The sequence below is a fragment of the Halichoerus grypus genome, chromosome 12 (assembly GCF_964656455.1).
Source record: "Halichoerus grypus chromosome 12, mHalGry1.hap1.1, whole genome shotgun sequence".
Classification (NCBI taxonomy): Eukaryota; Metazoa; Chordata; class Mammalia; order Carnivora; family Phocidae; genus Halichoerus; species Halichoerus grypus.
In genome coordinates, this window is record NC_135723.1 from 4,299,422 (window position 1) to 4,316,353 (window position 16,932).

Consider the following 16,932-nt stretch of genomic DNA (forward strand, 5'->3'; position numbering starts at 1 on the left):
AGAAGGCTTATAACTCCCACAAATCATGTTCAAATCTTGTTCCTATCCGTGGCATCAACTGGAGGATGACCCCCACCTCTCTGCTTGTCTTTATTCTGATCTGTTCAGGTCAGATCAAGATCTACTTTTCCTTTACTCAGCCAAAACATGTTGAAAAACTTTTCATCAGAAAGCTCTCTGGGTAAATCTATCTACTCCAAGTCATTATATCTGATCTGTTTGCTTTTCAGTCTCTTCCAACCAAATGATATTGATAAAAAGTCACCATTTTTGAGACTCTAAGTGTATTCTGACAAAATCCAAGGGGTATAAAGCAAAAGAACCAACATAAAGTGGGAAGAATTTGGTTGTCAGTGGTGCAGACGCTCGATTCAAATCTAGAGGCAGAAACGGGAATGATGAACAGAGCTGTTGAATTTTTGTGGGTTTCAAAACCAGGAGCAACTGAGCCTCCAGATAGGGCCTTGGAAACACTTCAGGAAAGGGAGCATCTTGGGGGTCTCCTTGCAGTTGGCTGGGCATTTCCCACCCAGCGCGCCCGCTGGGCAGTCCTGGCTCCTTGGAACCTCCCCCGCTCCTCCCCTGTGTCCTGTTCCTTCCCTTCCAGATGTAGTGGCAGCCAGCAGCCTGGGCTTAGAAAAAAGCCAAACCTGAGGAGTGAGCTTCCGGCGGGGTGGGGGTGGGGAATGGTCAAGAACCTTGCCCCAGGCCAGCAACCGTTAATTTTCAAAACCAGCAGAAGCAGAAGCTGGAGATCTTGAAAACTGGGGAAAAGAAACCAAAGAAGCACAGTCCTTGTTGCAAAAGTTTCATCCATGTCCTAGTCTTTTTCCTCCTGTTCCTGTTCCTTTTCAGACGAAACTGCATGAGTTCTGTATTCCTTCAACACTGTAGAAAGACAATAGAAAATTTTTTTTTAACAAAAATCTTTTCCTGTTACTTAAAAATCATTCCTGCTGTCTCCCAACTGCGGCTCATTTGTTGCCGTTTAGCAGATATTTTTAAATTGAAGAAAGAAACAGTTTTAATCATAGTAAATTGCATCCATCAGCTCATTTAATTTCCCCTAATCCTATCAGCACCATTGTAAAGTAGGTGTGCTCTGCAGCTGACAAAGCGAGCCCAGAGAGGTTGAGTAACTTTCCAAGACGCACACAGGGAGTAAGAAATGAAACTATGGATCGTGTCCTATCATTTCAACTGTCCTTTTACTCTACAAAACTCAACTCTTCTTTAAAATCTTTTCCAGTCTCTCCCAGAACGAAAGCGCCAATAGCTGCTTCCCTTATTACAGTAAGCTCTGAATAAGTAGCCTGTGATTCATTCTGTAGGGGCTCTTTGTGATTTTGATAATATCTCAAAAGAAGAAAAACTGATAATTTGACAGTTATTGTCTGAATAAATGAGGCCATCCTTCATTAAACACTGTAATATTATTATGTATATATTCTAAAGAAACAAAATGACTTTACACCTATGATTTTTTTTTTTTTTAAGTATCACATGTTTCAATTTCTCCTGATAGATTTTCCCCTCTAATGTGCTTTTATTGTTGACTTAAGCATCCTCTTGGGGCCATGGTGTCCACCCACAGACCCCAGGTTATAGCCTGAGTTCCTTCTGCTCCACTGTTTGGGAGTGGTGGGGGGAGTGGCCCATGAAGACTGTTTTTTCTCAGCTTGCTCCCCATCTCAACAGGACACTGGTAGTGAGCAGGGTTCATAATAAACACTAGTTACCATTCACAGAGTCCTTCTCTTGCAGGGCCTATCGATGGCAAGAGCTTTCATATGTAAAATACACAATCTGTAAACAACCCCATGAGGTAGCTCACGTTATTACCACCAACCTATAGATAGGGAAGTTGAGTCTCAGAGAGGTTTAGGAACTTGGTCAGGACCACACAGCCTAAACTATCTAGGTCCTTTACCTCATATTCCTCTGCCTCAGGAGGAAATGCCTTGGCCTGAAGACTACGTCTGGGTCCTTGATTCCCACTCCTGGGGACCATGGCACAATTTAAAGAGACACATCTGGGGGCTAAGGGTGTGGTGTTCATCCAAGAACCAGAGGTGTCCCATAACCCCTCCACTACAATATTTTTGGCCCCCACGGCCTTGAACCTTGTGTTTATTGCCCCATTTAGTCCTGACAAGGACTTTTTGGATGAATAAAGTAGCACTGGCTTCTTTTGCAGGTAAGGAGAATGAGGCATGGAGAGGTTTAGTATCTTGCCTAAGGTCGTAGAGGCAAGGGGTGGACTAAGGATTGAAGCCATGAACCTTTCACTAGTTCTCTTCCTCTGGGCTCCAAACAGGGAGAGTCAATGGGCTCAGGGCTCAGAACATCAAAATGTCTCTCAGCACGAACCGAGCAGTAGGTGTACAAGTGGTCCAGGAAGAATTTGTCCGGATGCTGCCTGTGGTTCACGGAAGGCAGAAGAGACTTCTCCCAAGGATGGCACCAGGCAAAGCCAGTCCACAAGAGTGCCCGGACGCTGCCACCAGCAGCCTCCTCAGCGGGGCCACAGCCTTCCCCGGTGGCCGTCATTCCCTGCCACGCTCAGGGGCCCGAAATGACATTTTACACACGTTACCTGTCTCCACCTGGGAGGCCTGCACAAGTCTTGAAGGGCAGGGCTGGGGGCCTCACTCACCTCTCCCTCCCTGAACGCCCAAGGCGGATCAGGGCAAATCGACCGAATTCACCATTCTCCCGCTTCTGCTCACACTGAGCACTCTCGCCCGGCTCTGGCTCGGGTGGGGCCTGGCTAATCAGAGTGAGGGGCTCCCGGCAGAGTGTGCAGAGGTGCTCTGTCTGAGCGGCATTCCTCTCTCAGCGGAGACCCACACGGGGAGGGAGGGGTCTGAGGTGCCAAGAGCCGCGGAGCCAGGCCGCAGGACTGCCTTTGCTATCACCTCCTCCCGCAGGCGTCCCTTCACACTCGCGTGTGCACACGGGCCAGATGGAAGGCGCGATCCTAGCTGCTGCCTGAGCAGGTGGGAGGGAAGAGAGACGAGAGGTATTCCATTGGTTGTCTGGGAAAATGAATTGCACCTTCCCCTCACTTGCGGAGGATCAACTTTTCCCACCCCCTCGGGTGGGCACTCGTCACCCGGGGTCGCAGCCAGAACCTGGGAGCCCAGTGGCCCCAGTTCGAGGGAAGTGGAGCTGGGCGGGCAGTGGACGCCCCGAGACACTGGGGAAAGTGCTTCACGATGTCCCGCGTCCCGAGGGTCCCCGCCTCCAGCTGCCCCGCCCGCGCCGGGCCCCCAAGGGTTAAGCGCGGGCCCCGCAGCGCCGCGGCCGATCCCGCCACCGGGGCCGGGGCGCAGAGAGCCGGCCGCCACCTGCCGCGCGGGGCCGCGGCGCGATGCGGCGCCGGAATGAGGAAGCGCGGCGGCGAGGGGAGGGCCCGGGCGCGCTGCGCGCGGGGGTGGCGGCGGCGCGCCGAGCGGGCCCGGCGCGGGCGAGCGGGTGGCAGCCGGCGCCAGCAGGTACGGCCCGCGCCCGCCGCCGCCCCGGCGACCCTGGGGGCCGGGAGCCGGCCTCGCGCCCTGGCAAAGTTTGTGCGCGCGGTCCCGGAGTTGCGGGCAGACGGCACCGCGGGAGGCGGCCAGCCCGCGGCGGGGCGGGGACGGAGGCGGCGCGCCCCGCTCCGCGCCCGGATCCCTGTCCCGCTCCGCGTCCGCCTCCGCGTCCCGCTCCGAGTCCCCCCTCCGCGCCCGGCTCCGAGTCCCGCGCCGCGCCGCGCCCGGCTCCGCTCCCGCTCCGTGTTCCGGGGCGCCGAGCCGGGCGAGGGCAGGGCCGTGCGCGCGGGGCGGGGCGGCTGCGGGCAGGTCGAGCGGCGGCCGGAGGTGCGCACCTCCCCAAAGTTTGCGGAGCGCGGGCGGCGGGCGCGCGCTCGGGCCGCCGCCAATCTGGGCGGCCGCAGGTGGCGAGGCGCCGGCCCGCGGGGCGCGGCGCGGAGGGGGCCCAGGTGCGCGGCCCGTGGGCGGCGCTGTGCGCTCGGGGCAAGCGGCCGGCCGCGAGCGCGAAAGCCGGGTCGGAGCCCGCGGGGGGTGGGGAGGGTGGCGGAGAAATGGGGAACAATGCGAGTGAGCAACTTCAGGAAGTCATTGTGAAAGAAAGCTGGGAAGAGCTCGGCGGCCAAGTTAGCAGGGCATTCTAACAAGTGCATGCGCCGCCCGCGCCCGGGGCGGCGACTGCGGCGACGGTCCCTGGGTCCCCGCGGAGCGCCGCCGAGCCCGGGCGGGACCTTGGAGGTGGCGAGGCGGCCGGCCCCGGGCGAGCCCGGCAGGGCAGAGGGAGCCCCGGCCCCGAGGTTGCTCTTCGCGCCCGAGGATCAGTCTTGGCCCCCAAAGTGCGACGCACAAATCCACGTGAGTGTTTTCAAATTGAATTTCAATAGGAAAACTCCGAGTAGCTGGTGGATGAAAAAAAGAGAGAGAGAGAGAAGGAGAGAATGAGGAGACAAGACAAGGCAGTAAGGTTTGTAACCCCTGGTTTCGCTCAGGTCCGCCTCCCCTTCCTGGGGACGGAGAGAGCCCTGACTTTTGTCAGCCTCTGCCAACTTGTGCTGTGACCACGGGCACAGAGCTAGGCCGGCGGTGGGACGCCTGAGAGCCGCCCCGCTGTTACCAGGAGGAGGACGGTCTAGCTCCGGTTGTATTTAAGCTGATACATGCCTCTAGATCACGGAAGTCAGGCTTTACAAAGTCATTCGTAAAGAGCTTTCTTTTCTTATTTCTGAGGTGAGAGCATTTTGCTTCTACTGTAAAATAATTAGATCGTGTCTGAACTTGCTTTCTGCAAAATGAAGAATTATCCCGGTTTGAAAAGTTAGTAGGACTTCTGCTGGCTGCGATTTTGGCTCTCAGGTTTCGAAACTCCCTGGTAATAAGGCATCGGGTTACTTGCGACTGGATTTGCAATGTATTAAAAAAAAAAAAAATCATCAAGGATCCCAGGTGATTCCTAAGGAATGGGGGGGGGGGAGAAGATGAGATTGTTTTTTCTTCTAATTTGGAGGGACAGCGTATGGCATGTAGAGACCGAGAGACCGGACAAGAACAGCTTTCAAGTGTAGTCCTCCCCCCCTCTGCTCTGGGCTGCACGGGCCCAGAGCTAATTCAAGGCAAGCTTGCCCACTGCTCATTCCCCACCCTGCTCCGGCCCATGCATCTCAGCTCCCAGGTATCTTGTTTTAAACTTGGAGACACAAACTGCTGTTGAAGGAATACCTGCTTGCTAGCCAAATCAACTTCTGTTAAGGGGACAAAATGTATGGAGGTTGAAAATATTTAATCTGGACAATATTTAAACTTTCATAGAAATTGAAATGGTTGCAAGGATTGGCTCACTTGGTTCTGAGTTGAGAGGAGACAGAAAACTGCAGGAAATGGTGGGAGCCTCGTGAATTTGTTTCTTTGTTTGAAGGTGTTTGATGAGGCTCATTGGACCCATCTTTTATATGGAATTTTAAAAGTACCAATTTAAGTATTTTTTTCAGATTCAATGTCAGAATTGTTTCAGTGGCAAATCAGGTTATTTGGTATGTGGCAAAAAAATTAAACAGTGCTAAATATCTGTGACGGGAAGATTACCTGCTTCCATCATAGAATATGCAGAACATGTTAAAAAAATAACTTGTATGCACAGATATAAATAGTGATGTCACATTTTAAAATCCTGCACACTTCTGGGTTGATAGAATGTATCCGATTTCAAAACTTTCCAGGAACATACGTGTTTATACCTTTTTTTATGTGGCAAAAAAAAAAAAAAAAAATGTGCTTCCCTGTCTTGGAGTCCACCAGAGCTGATACCAGAATAGATTATTGAGTTAAATGGTCGTGCTTTCCTCCCCTTTTGTTTCATGGTGATAGTGGAAGGCAGGAGCTCTAGAAACTCCAGCATGCTTGCTTGTTTGTGTAATTCACCAGGGTTTTAATTGAAGGGCTGCATCTTGCAACATTACACATCCTCTGAATTCAGAAGCATGGTAACAAGAGCAGCCCATCAGCTCGGTCTCACAGGGTGAGCTTGTGGGTGTGTAAGAAAAAGTGTGCTTGTGTACCCTTTTGAGAACTTGGTCCGTGGTCTCCTGAGAGAGGATACACGGTGACTGTCTTGGCGCCATTTCCTTTGTTGAAAAATTATAATCCTAGTGAATTTCCTGGCCAAGAGTTCTGAAGCCCCGCGGTGCTGGGGGCCACTGAGTCTTCCTCGCTTGGCTAGAGACTTAAGAGTGTGAGGATGGATGGTGGTTCTTTTGGGGGGATATTTTCCCCCTTGATTTGAATTGGTGTGTTTCGTGTTTGGGTCATATGGTAGCATACTGTCAACTTAAATGTCAAACTTTGCAAATGTGAAGCAACGCTGTCTTCTGTGGGCCCTGTGACAAAACATCCCCGCCCCCACACGTACAGGTGTTCTGGGTATATTTCAAGATTATGTGTGCATGGATAGATATAGAAAATAAAGAAATTCAATGAGTCTGTGCACACACACACACACAGCACGCACACGGCACAGAGAGAGAGGCGTGGGGGCAGGGTGAGAATGAGTCTTCACATCACACAGACCTGACCTGAGTAATAAAGCCCCTCCTTTTAGGTTCTGTGTGTTTGGTTGGTTTTTACCTTTCACTAAAGCAGGATGGATTTTCCTATTTATACTGTTGAGCGTAGAGGTAAATGATGTGAGTACTTTGGGTGTCTGCCTAACACTATTAACCCAGAATCTGTCAAGGATAGCAACATTTCGTGGCATTTGTGTGTGTGTCTTTTTTTCCCCTCCTCTAATCTTTGCAATTATGAAATAAATTCACTATGAAATAAGTACTGGTTTTCGTTGCCTTATTCTGATGGAGATTCCTTCAGGGGATCCCACTCACAGAGAGCAGACCAAGTCCCTTTTAGGTTCTCTGGCAACCCTTGTGATTTGTCAGCCTGACAAGCCTTTTCGGGGACTGTGACTCCTTCTTCTGGCCACAAGATGCTGTACCTCTCGCCCTGGTCGTGAAGGTTTCTCCCTTCCCCGGGTCTGTACGTTGGTGTTTTGGGAGCCCTCAGGCATGTGTGTGTGTAATCGTGCCGTTTCTCAGGTGAAAACAAGAGATGTAAAAGTGACAAGTGACCCATGCTCGCAGGCTTACAAAAGGAGAACGATTGATCTTGTTTACACCTTGAGACAGATCATTGTTTTGCTCACACGGGGCACGGGGCATGTGTGATCTAGATGTTAGGGAGGTTGTACTGCGGAGTAGTGGTGTGATACACACACACACACACACACGGTTCAGATGGGGAGGGAAATAGAAATGGGGCTGGTGCGCCCCCCAGACCAGACTCAGCAGCAGCGACATGACTGGTCTCCCCCGTGGGGCCTTCTGGACACTCCCACCGGTTTCTTCTTGGAGACCCCGAGGTGTTACTGTGGTCTTGGCAGTTCAAGAAACGCCTTCACGCCCGGTCTCTGTCTGCAGCTCCCGTGATACACGCCCCTGTCCTCACATCTTCTGCGCCGTTCCCGTGAGGGCTTTTGTTTGACGTCGTTTTTAAACGTGTGATGCTCTTCTGACAAATATCTCTCGGACGTGACAAAACGTGCAGCGTGAAACCCAGCCAGACAAAGGGCGCTGTGCACGCGTTCCTGAGCGGGGAGGAGGCAAGGCCCCCCTGCTTCCGTGTGTGTGTGTGTGTGTGTGTGTGTGTCGCTGGGGGTCACTCCCGAGAAGGGCCCGCGGGGCACCAGCTGAGGTCTCCCCCACAGGCCGACGGCCTCCTCGCTTCCGTTGGCTCTGTGTCCTGACTGGGATCAACAGGCGGGCCCCACAGGTGCCTCCAGTGACCCGCCTGGCGATAAACTGTTACAAGTGGTGAAAACCCAAAGTCCCAGGCGTGGCGCCCGTTGTCTTCCCCGGCGCAGGCCTGGCCCCGTTTCCCTTCTCCCGCCGCCACGTCGGCCTTTGGGGAACTCGCGATTCCTGTTGACTAAAAGAGCGCCGGCCTCCACCACAAGCCTGTCAAATCAGACGTCCTAATAATCTCTGAACCCGTTTTGGTCGGCACAGGAAGCTCACGCTCCCTTCCTGCCCATGTTTTCCTGAGAGAAAACTATCTTCCCTCCTTTTTTGCATATTTGGCAAATGGTTCCACCTTTCTTTCCGCCCTAGTGGAGTGTGAAGGCGGTGGCGGAGGAGAGGGCCTCCCGGCCTGCCACCCCGGGGCAGCAGGGTCCCTCCTAGGTGGCTGAGTGGAGGGGACTCCACGCGCGGCCCAGGGCCCGAAGACCCCCGTCCTCCAAAGGCGGGACTGGTGTGGGAAGGCAGCACCCCTCGGTCTCGGGGAGGCTCGGGGAGACTGGTGAGTGCCACGCGCTTTCTCTGCTGTGCTTGCATAGACGGGGGCCAGCCGGTGTGGCCTCTCTTCCCGGTGGCCTGCGCCCGGCCCCTGCCCGGCACCCCTCCGCCGTCTGTCTGGGGTGATGGAGAGCATCATTATGCACCATTTGCACGCTCTGCTTTCAGGTTGTCCCGTGCTCCACCTCCTGATGGCTGGTGGCGCGGGGCCACCGCTTAACGAATTGCCTAAAATGGGGCCTAATTAGTGGAAAAGTGCCTTCTTCATATTTCCTCACTCAAGTGTGCAATGATTCATTTTTCTCCGGCAATCAGCTCACTACTGAAGGAAATCTGACTCTCTTCCTGCCGTTTTGGCGCCAAAAGTTAGCAGTCCTGGACAGGGTGCAGGGCTTCCCGGCTGGGGGGTGGGGGGGGCAGTGGGATGGGAAGGGGGCACCCAGCAATGTTCCTCCATCCTCCTTCCCTGCCCTTCCTTCTCCCTCCCTCTGTGTCCCTCTTCCTTCTTTCTTTGGCGGGGAGGGGGGCGGGTGCCGTGGGAGTCTATGGAAACAATGGAGAAAGAGCAGCATAAAGTATTTTTAAGTGCTCTTATGCATCCCGACATAGAGTTTCAGGCTCCATTTTGGAGATCATACTGATACCAGCCCTCTAAAGCGTTTTCTGTTAGTTTGAAACTATTTAAAATGGAACAATATGGCTCAGAGTCCTTTTCTGAAGCTAAGAGTTCCGCTAGGAATATTGATTCGTCCGTTTGGGGTGACTTTTTCTCGTGGAATCCGATTTTCACTGGTCAGCCGGGAGCACATGAAAGAGCACATAAGACCCCTCGTTGGCCCCCAGGGGGAAAATGTTTACTTTAGAATCTTTAGGAGAAATGAAAATGAGGAATTGATCTTTTATGAGCTTGCTTCTGAGACACTCTGAAATGTCCTCCCGTGCTTTTAATGCAAACCGAGAGAGAGAGCCAGCGACCCCCTGGTGCGAGCCCCACTTTCCAGCCTGAAAAAGTGACCTTTTCCTCCTCCTTTGTGGTGAGTTTTGTGGAGGGCGGAAAATTAAAATGATATTCAAAGAGATCCACAGTGAAAACATATTGATAAATTGTGTATCCCACTTCATTAAACCAAAATCACACTGCTAATTATCTGAGGTTGTTAGAGATAAGGCCATTAATTACCATTTAAAAATGGTTTGGAAATTTCTAGTGCTTTTCTGCACGTGTTTTCCTGCTTCTGCCTGGAGTTGTATGTGTTTCCCTGAATTTAAAGAATTTCCAGCTCTGTTTCGAGCAGACCAGGCTCTTGTGAAAGAAATGAAACTTGCTGAACAGCAACAGCAAAATACTTAAAGCGAAGCATTGAAAATAAATAATTTAGGCTCATTTAAGGGCTGCAGGAGAATCGGATGGTAGTGTTTAAAATGAGTTTTCCTCTATTTTGCTGTCTGACGGACAAGAGCATTTCTCTGCCAGGTTACAAATAAAGACAGGCTGATTTTTGTGGCCCTACAAATGAGGAAGTTGTAAGCTTCTGTGAAGTTCTACTGATGACTCCCTCCGCCGCCCACCCCCACTTCCCTGCCGGGTCTGCATGAGGACCCTTATAGGCTAAAGGTTGTAGATTAGAGAATGGGCTCCAAGCATGCTTGGCTGGGGGGGGGGGGGGGGGCGGTGCATAGCCACTAGGATCTTGCATTCATATGGACCTTGTCATTTGTTCTGTGGTGTTGGGCATTTTGTTTTCAGGAGCCCTCCAAGTTGGAGTGATAGCACAGCTGGGACTGAGCTCTCTGTCTATCGCAGAATGAAATGGAAAGCTAGAACTTTTCTTGCTAATTTGCTCCAATTTAAAGAGTCAGCTGAGACTACCAAGTGGTATTCTTTTCTATGATTATTTGGTGTATTGCCAGAGGAATCATTCTTACCAGATAACTTACCGAATGCATTTCTTCTCCCTTTTACTCTTCTCGAAACAGCTTGATTTGACTTCAGTGGGACCATTTGAGGTTGGGTGAACAAGGTGAATTCCAGAGTTCTACAGCTACCAAGAGCTCGGGCTAGGATTCAAAGAACCTGATTTGCGAATCCACATTCCTATGTTCTGTGAACGTAGTTTAAAACTGTGGGCATAGGATTTTTAATCATTTTCATGAGGTTACCTTGTTTCAAGTGATTTGAGTTGATGATCTGTGTTGCCAGTAGAACTAGGGAGCTCAGAACGCACGTCTTGCAGGGAGAATTTCCCGTTGGCCCGGAAGCCATGTGGCCTTCATGTGGGGGGATCCTGTCATCAGGGTGTCTGCAGCCCCCTCTCTAGAGCCAAGATGAGACCTCCCCTCTTACAGGTGCCCCCCCAAACAGCCTTTTCCATTGCAAGGAATAAAAGGTAGATATCTGGGTAACAATGAATCCTGGGACATGTTTGCTCTGGAACACATTTTGTGTGTGTGTGTGTGTGTGTGTGTGTGTGTGTGTGTGTGTATCTGGATTTGTAGATCTTGTCTCACTACTAGCCAGACAACAGAGACTTATCTAAAATGGAAAAAAAACGGGTTATAGTACCTAGGAGAGTGTTATTGGCGGGCGAATTGGCCATGACTTTTCAGTTATTGGAGATAAACGTATTTGTATGGATTTGTGAACAACTGGACATGCTTGTCAAGACTTGGATAATTTTACTTCTTGGGGTCTAAATAAATGAAATCTTTTGCCAAGGAAACTTACACAAGCCCTGCATTAAAAAAACAAAACAAAACAAAACAAAACCCAGTGGCCTTATAGAAGTCCCAGCATTACAAGTGCATTTTTTTTTTTTTTTTGGAATGTTACGGGTATCCAATACAAGTGGATTTGCATGCTCAGTTTTAATTTGGAGCTTTCACATGTCCCCGTGAAAGTATCTGGGGCTAATATGGTAAGTAAAGTCACTGCTAAGAAGGCAGGATAAGATACTGTATCCTTTGTGGGGTTAGCCCATTGCCTTGCTGAGTAAAACACTTAGTGAATATGGTAACTTTGTATTTATCCATTTTTTTTTTTAAGTGAAAACAAAACTTTGAAAAAAAAAATAGGAACCCGAAATTGTGCCTGGGCTCCTGTCTCCTCACTTTATAATAATAAATGACAAAACCATCAGCACTTTTGGGAATATCCATGTCAATCATTATTTGGGGGGCAGTTTTTATATATATTTTTTCAAGACGGTTAAGTCTCATTTTTGTTGCACGGTTGCTGGCCATGCATGAAGGTCTTCTAAAACTGGGAAGAGGGTAGAAGGAAATGATTCTAAACTTAGATTTTTTGACTTAAGTGATGAAGTGAAGTGTAAAAAGCCATTTATATTTGAGGAAGCTGCTTAGGAAGTGGCCCATGATGACAGTCAAAATCAGGAAAAGTCCTATAAACGCGTATGTAAATTTTTGAGTGTGAATGTCTCTGCTAAGTTGCTCTCTCTACAGTCCTTCCTGGTAGTTTGAGAGCCTGTGGTCTAGGGGCAGGGAGCTCTTTACCGGGAAGTCTCTTCCCTGCATAGGAGAAGTGCACAGTGCCAGGACCTTCCCGGGCCCCTGGAAGTCCTGCTCTGGACCTGTGCTGAGGGTAAATGGCTCTAACTCTGCTTTCTCTGTTTAAAAAAAAAAAAAAGTGTCGAATACAGTATCTCCCATCTTTTTTTATACCTCACTTTGAGGCCATTTTGCAATATTCGCGTGTTCTTTCCCTTCTGTATTAAATCTCTCTTTGCTGACACTGTTTTCAAGCAGCACGGTTTTTAGCTGTATTTTGAAAAGGCTTCCTCAGGTCCCCAGACCCTTCCTCTTTTGCATATCAGTTCCTGCCCCTAGGAAAAAAAATTGTGAGGACAGAATTGCACATCTGAGCTAATTTGCCCTCAAAAAGCAGGTTCTCAGTAGAACAAACCACTGGAGGCGTTTTCTGTGGCTCAGTTAAATACGGGGGAGGGGGCGCAGTCTGAAAGCCAAATTGGATTCCCTGCTGTCCTGTTGAAATCTTGTTTTTCATTGTTATTTGCGCCAGCAGTACTCTGTGGAATAATCATGAAAATGTGTAGATTGGCAGCTAATTTTTGAAAAATGAAAAGAATCAGAAATGAAATAAGAGTGCCCAGAAGTTTCTATGTTCTCCCGACCTGTTTTGTCAAGTTGTTAGGAAAACCTATAAGGTCCCCCTCACCAGACACAAAGACCTGGCAGATTGCCTTAGCTTTCTCTTGGAACATTTCTTTTTTTTAAGATACAGTGTAATTCACAGCGATATGATAGATTTGCAAAAATAAAATCTACCAATCTGAAAATGAAAGAGCTCTCTCTGGGCAGGAATAATGGGTTTCACTAAAGAGGTCTGTGACCTAAGGCATTTTAAATAGATTATAGGCTTGGCCCGTGTTTGCCCCGCGTGCCTGCCCCCTTCAAAACAAGCGTCATTGAGTGTGTAAGGAAATAACCCTGAAATGGAACCGCTAGTGCAACTTCGCTCGTCAGGGAGGAAAGAAATCAATAGCATGCATCTTATCAAATAAGGAGAATTTAACTTTATTGGAGAAGTTTTGTGATGAAGGGGGCCTTACGTGTAGAGTATTACAAAGGACACACCCCTCTTCTGTCAGGATACAGGTAACATCCACTCCTTGTCCATTGCCCGTTTGAAATTTGGGACCGCGGCGCTGGGCTGTGAGGTTCGCACAGGCAGGAGTGGTGGAGTGAAGAACGCGTCTCCGTCGAGCCGTTGTGGGTTCAAGTTCACTCTGTTGTTGTCTAGTCGTGCGCCCTTGGGCGGGCTGCTGTATGGTTAGCCTCCATCTTTCTCATGCATCGAATGGAAGTAATACGGATTATGTACAATAATCATAATCACATGGCTTAATTGTGAAGTTTAAAGATACACATTTAGCAAATGAGTCTTGAATACTAGATCCGTGTTAGACGCTGTACCAGGCACTCACATAAGACGGTGGGCGAGGTGGACGACGTGGACAGTCTCATGGTTCTTTGCAGTTAAATGCCGTAGTCAATTGCTTAAGTAAAGCCAGCTAAGACCAGTATCCATTCCTTCGCCATCTTTTTCTGGCACATAAAAAGTACTTAAGAAATGAGATAGCGTTGGGCCCATGTGTCTCAGGGGAGAGGAAAGGCATCGTTTTTAGGTATTTATGTATTTGTTTTGATTGAAGCACAATCGATACGTAACATTGTATTAGTGTCAGGCGTACAGCACGATGATTCAGTATTTGTGTGCGTTGCAAAGTGATCCCCATGATGAGTCTCGGAGCCGTCACCACACAGGGTCACAAAAACATGTGTGCGATGGGTGCTTTTAAGATTTGCTCTGTTAGCAACTTTCAGACAGGCAGGACAGCATCATTACGAGCAGCCTCTGCACAGACATGACTGTGTGTGTGTGTGTGCGCGCACGCGTTATTTAAACCGCAGAGAACTGAGGTCTGTAAAGCTTGTGGAGGTGCTGGGTGCTCCCAGGGAATGGCTCGTTCTGAGTGACCGCCGGCGGTCCTCACGGCCGGCTTGGCCCGCTGTGCGCTTGGCGGTGCTGGGATAGCCGTGACGTCAGGCCGCTCGGAAAGGAATCAAGTTGTGGTTCTTGATGGGTGTCTGGCTTTTCATTTTGACTTCGTTAATTCCGACTCACCTTTTCAGAAGTGTGGGAGAGCGCTGTGAAGAGAGGTGCTCATCTTAGGGCAAAGAGGGGGCCCGTGAAGAGGGGCCGAGGACCGCCACCAGCCCTGCGCACCTGCCAGTGGCCCTCGGGGCTCCCTTTGGCTCTCGGAGCTGTTCTTGGGGCCGCCTGCTCGCTCGCAGGTACAAGGGAGGACGCTCCTGGAGACTTGCCCAGCCCTTGACTCGGGAGCCACAACTGCCCAGGGCGGTTCCTCCCAGGAGACAGCCAGGCCCCAGTCCCTCGTGGGGTGGGTGTGGAAGAAGGAAAGTAGGACAGGGTCGGCGGGGCAATGGGGGGGATGTTTCCAGAGTCTCCCTGTCCCCGAGGGAAGCTCCTCCACAGGGCCGGCACTGGCAATAAGACCCTGTTTCCCTGGCGGGGCCGCTGGAGAAGCACAGGTGTTCCGGGCCAGCTTTGCTCCTGCCTCTCACCTCTTTTGCTCCATCCTCTGTGTGCCCCCCACTTTCTGGAGTCACTGATATGCCAACCCCCTTGAGCTGACACGAGGAAAGTCTTGTTGGAGCAGAAGGACCAGACAGACCCAGAGACAGAGACACAGAGAGGAAGGGAGGAGGGATGAAGGAGACAGAAGGAAAGACAGGAAGACCACTCGAGTGGGAGGTACGGGTGGGCAGCGGCTTGCGACAGCTGGCTGTGCTCCCCTAGGGGGACGGCCAGCGACAGCCACCGTCACGCTGGGCTTCACTTATCTCTGCATCTGTTTCCCCGTGTGCGAGATTTGGAACTGCTTGCTCCAGAGAAACAGTGAGAGCCTTCAGGGCTGTAGGCACCGCCCAGGTGACCGCTGTTTGCTGGTGTTGTGTTTTCTGCCGTCGATCGGTGGAGCTCTGGCCTTCAGTGGTTTGGGTTTCCCGTGTGGGGGAGAAAATCACACTTCACTTCTGTGGAATACTCCTTGCCTCTGGCATCTCCCTTTCCAGGCTTGTGGTCCTGGGTTTTGTTTAGGGGCCGGTTTCCAAAAACAGGTCATGAGTCCACTTGTGTGATGAACTCATCTTTCTGATCATAAACTCCTTGACAGCGGAGACCATATCCAGCCCACACTCTGTTTTCCACTTGGCATTGGACACAGCTTCCATGTAGGGAAAGAGGGCTTAGTAAGCACGGTGTGAGACTGAGCACAGAGCCTGGGTCGTGCACGCGGTAGCCGGGATGGGGGTGGTGTCCCGCTGCCCCTTCTCAGGCCCCCCACAGCTGCCCCTCTGTAACCTCTACACTGGGGTACCGGATAAATCAGTCCTACAGCTGAGAAGTTCATAGCCACTGAAATGAGGACCTTGACGTAGATGTGCAAAATAAAAAGACGTGGCGGATTAAATGAAAAAATAGTTTACAAGAGGCTGTTTGGAATACGTTTAGCGTCCTGTTTTTGTAAAAATCTCTGCGTGTGTGGAAGTTATGGGTCTTTGTAAAAAAAAAAAAAAAAAGTTGTAGAAAACGTATCACCTGCATGGTGAGAAGAATCCAAGTCAACATTCTACAAATTCTGTGTTAGCCCAGGATTGGTTACAGCAAGATTCGAGTTCTGCCATCCGTCTCGCCACTCAACACAGGGACATTTCAAGACAGGTCTGTGATACCACAATAAAACACTGTACCCGCCTTCAGTGAGTAGTGAACCTCACATTCACGCCGTCCAACGATGACAAAGATTTTTCTCATTGGAGTCCATCCTGTCTCTTTATAATTGTTTGGACGGTTTCAGAAGACTCATGGATTTTTTTGCCTTTTGTACGTGGGGGTCTATGAGACATTGGGCATACAGCCAGTTTCGAGCTGGCTCCCGGGGCTGCTTTGTTCGGCTTCGGCCGCCTTGTGGACCCTCAGTCTCGGGGCAGACACACGGGTGGGGCCACGGGCCTTTTTCCCTTCTGTGGTCAGCGGCCGTAGCCCTGCGCCGCACAGCAGCCTGGAAAATTCAGGTCACACTTCAGACCTGTTCAGTGGCTTTCAGAAATAGAAGAAAACCCCTCCCTATCCAGAAGAAGTGACAGTCATTCATGTCTTCTTTGTGACTAGTACTGATACTACAGAAATTGAAGATACGGAGTCCACAGGCACCGTAAAGGCTGTTATATATACGCATGTATTCGCCCCTGCCTGCATAGTTTGGTCCTCTGAACACCCCCTCACCCGTGGCCAGCTCTGCTGCAAACTGGCCTCACAGCTCAGATCCACACACCTGAACCAAAGAGACAGGTGCACCTCCCCCCAACCCCGAAACAGAGGTGACCTGAGTTCGATTCAACAGATGGACTCAGTGTGTTGCTTAGAGAAGGTCTGTCTTGCAGGTTGTCCAGCAGAGCATAAATGAGCAGATTTCGTTGAGGTCACCTGCTGCTGAGGCCACACATTTCCCTGTCCACGGGGCTCCCAGAGGTCATCCTCTAGGGCACCCACGACCTCCGAGGCCAGGCCAGGACCCCGAGTGCCTCCACCGTGCGGTGGCTGGTCCCGCGGGGCAGGACATTCGCTGTCACCACCAAGGGCAGCTCTTCCCAGTGGGCTTTCTGTTTTTAAGCCAATGTGAGGAGCCAAGCCATGTGTCAGCAAGCAGGAAGGTTTGGGTGCTCTCCCGGCCTTGCTTTGCTGCCGTCGTGAGCTTCCCTTCTCCCTGCGTGAGTGCACTAGCGACGTCTGAGGCAGGGTCCCTGAAAGAGTGGGGGACAAAGACGGAAGCGCCCATGTTGCCCATATGCCAGGCTGGAGGTGTATTCATTATTGATGGAGGGAGTGTGAGAGCTGCTCACATATGCAGCCCTGCCTGGGTAAATGAGACATTCTTCAGCAAATTGCTTCGTTTTTTGATTGCTGATTGTACGCGTGTCACCAAGCTGACTCAAGGTTCATCGAT

The 16,932-nt window shown here is 50.7% G+C and overlaps 1 protein-coding gene and 1 long non-coding RNA gene across 10 annotated transcripts in view; one reads left to right on the forward strand and one right to left on the reverse strand.

The window, feature by feature from the left end:
- Positions 1-267: 267 nt before the first annotated feature.
- On the reverse strand, positions 268-3,266 carry LOC144379643 (uncharacterized). The gene is made up of 2 exons (XR_013442969.1): positions 2,657-3,266; positions 268-888 (listed from the first exon to the last, which is right to left on the reverse strand). It is a non-coding gene; the product is annotated as an uncharacterized LOC144379643 (long non-coding RNA).
- A 206-nt stretch (positions 3,267-3,472) lies between these two features.
- Positions 3,473-16,932, forward strand: part of IKZF1 (IKAROS family zinc finger 1) — a 97,844-nt gene continuing 84,384 nt past the window's right edge. For 3 of the 9 annotated variants that reach the window (XM_078059919.1, XM_078059920.1, XM_078059921.1), the window contains exon 1: positions 4,070-4,382. The gene's annotated coding sequence lies outside the window, so the exon portion shown is untranslated. Of the gene's footprint in view, positions 3,498-4,056; positions 4,383-8,166; positions 8,370-16,932 lie in introns of those variants that run through there. The other 6 variants (XM_078059918.1, XM_078059923.1, XM_078059922.1 and 3 more) reach the window with 6 other exon arrangements.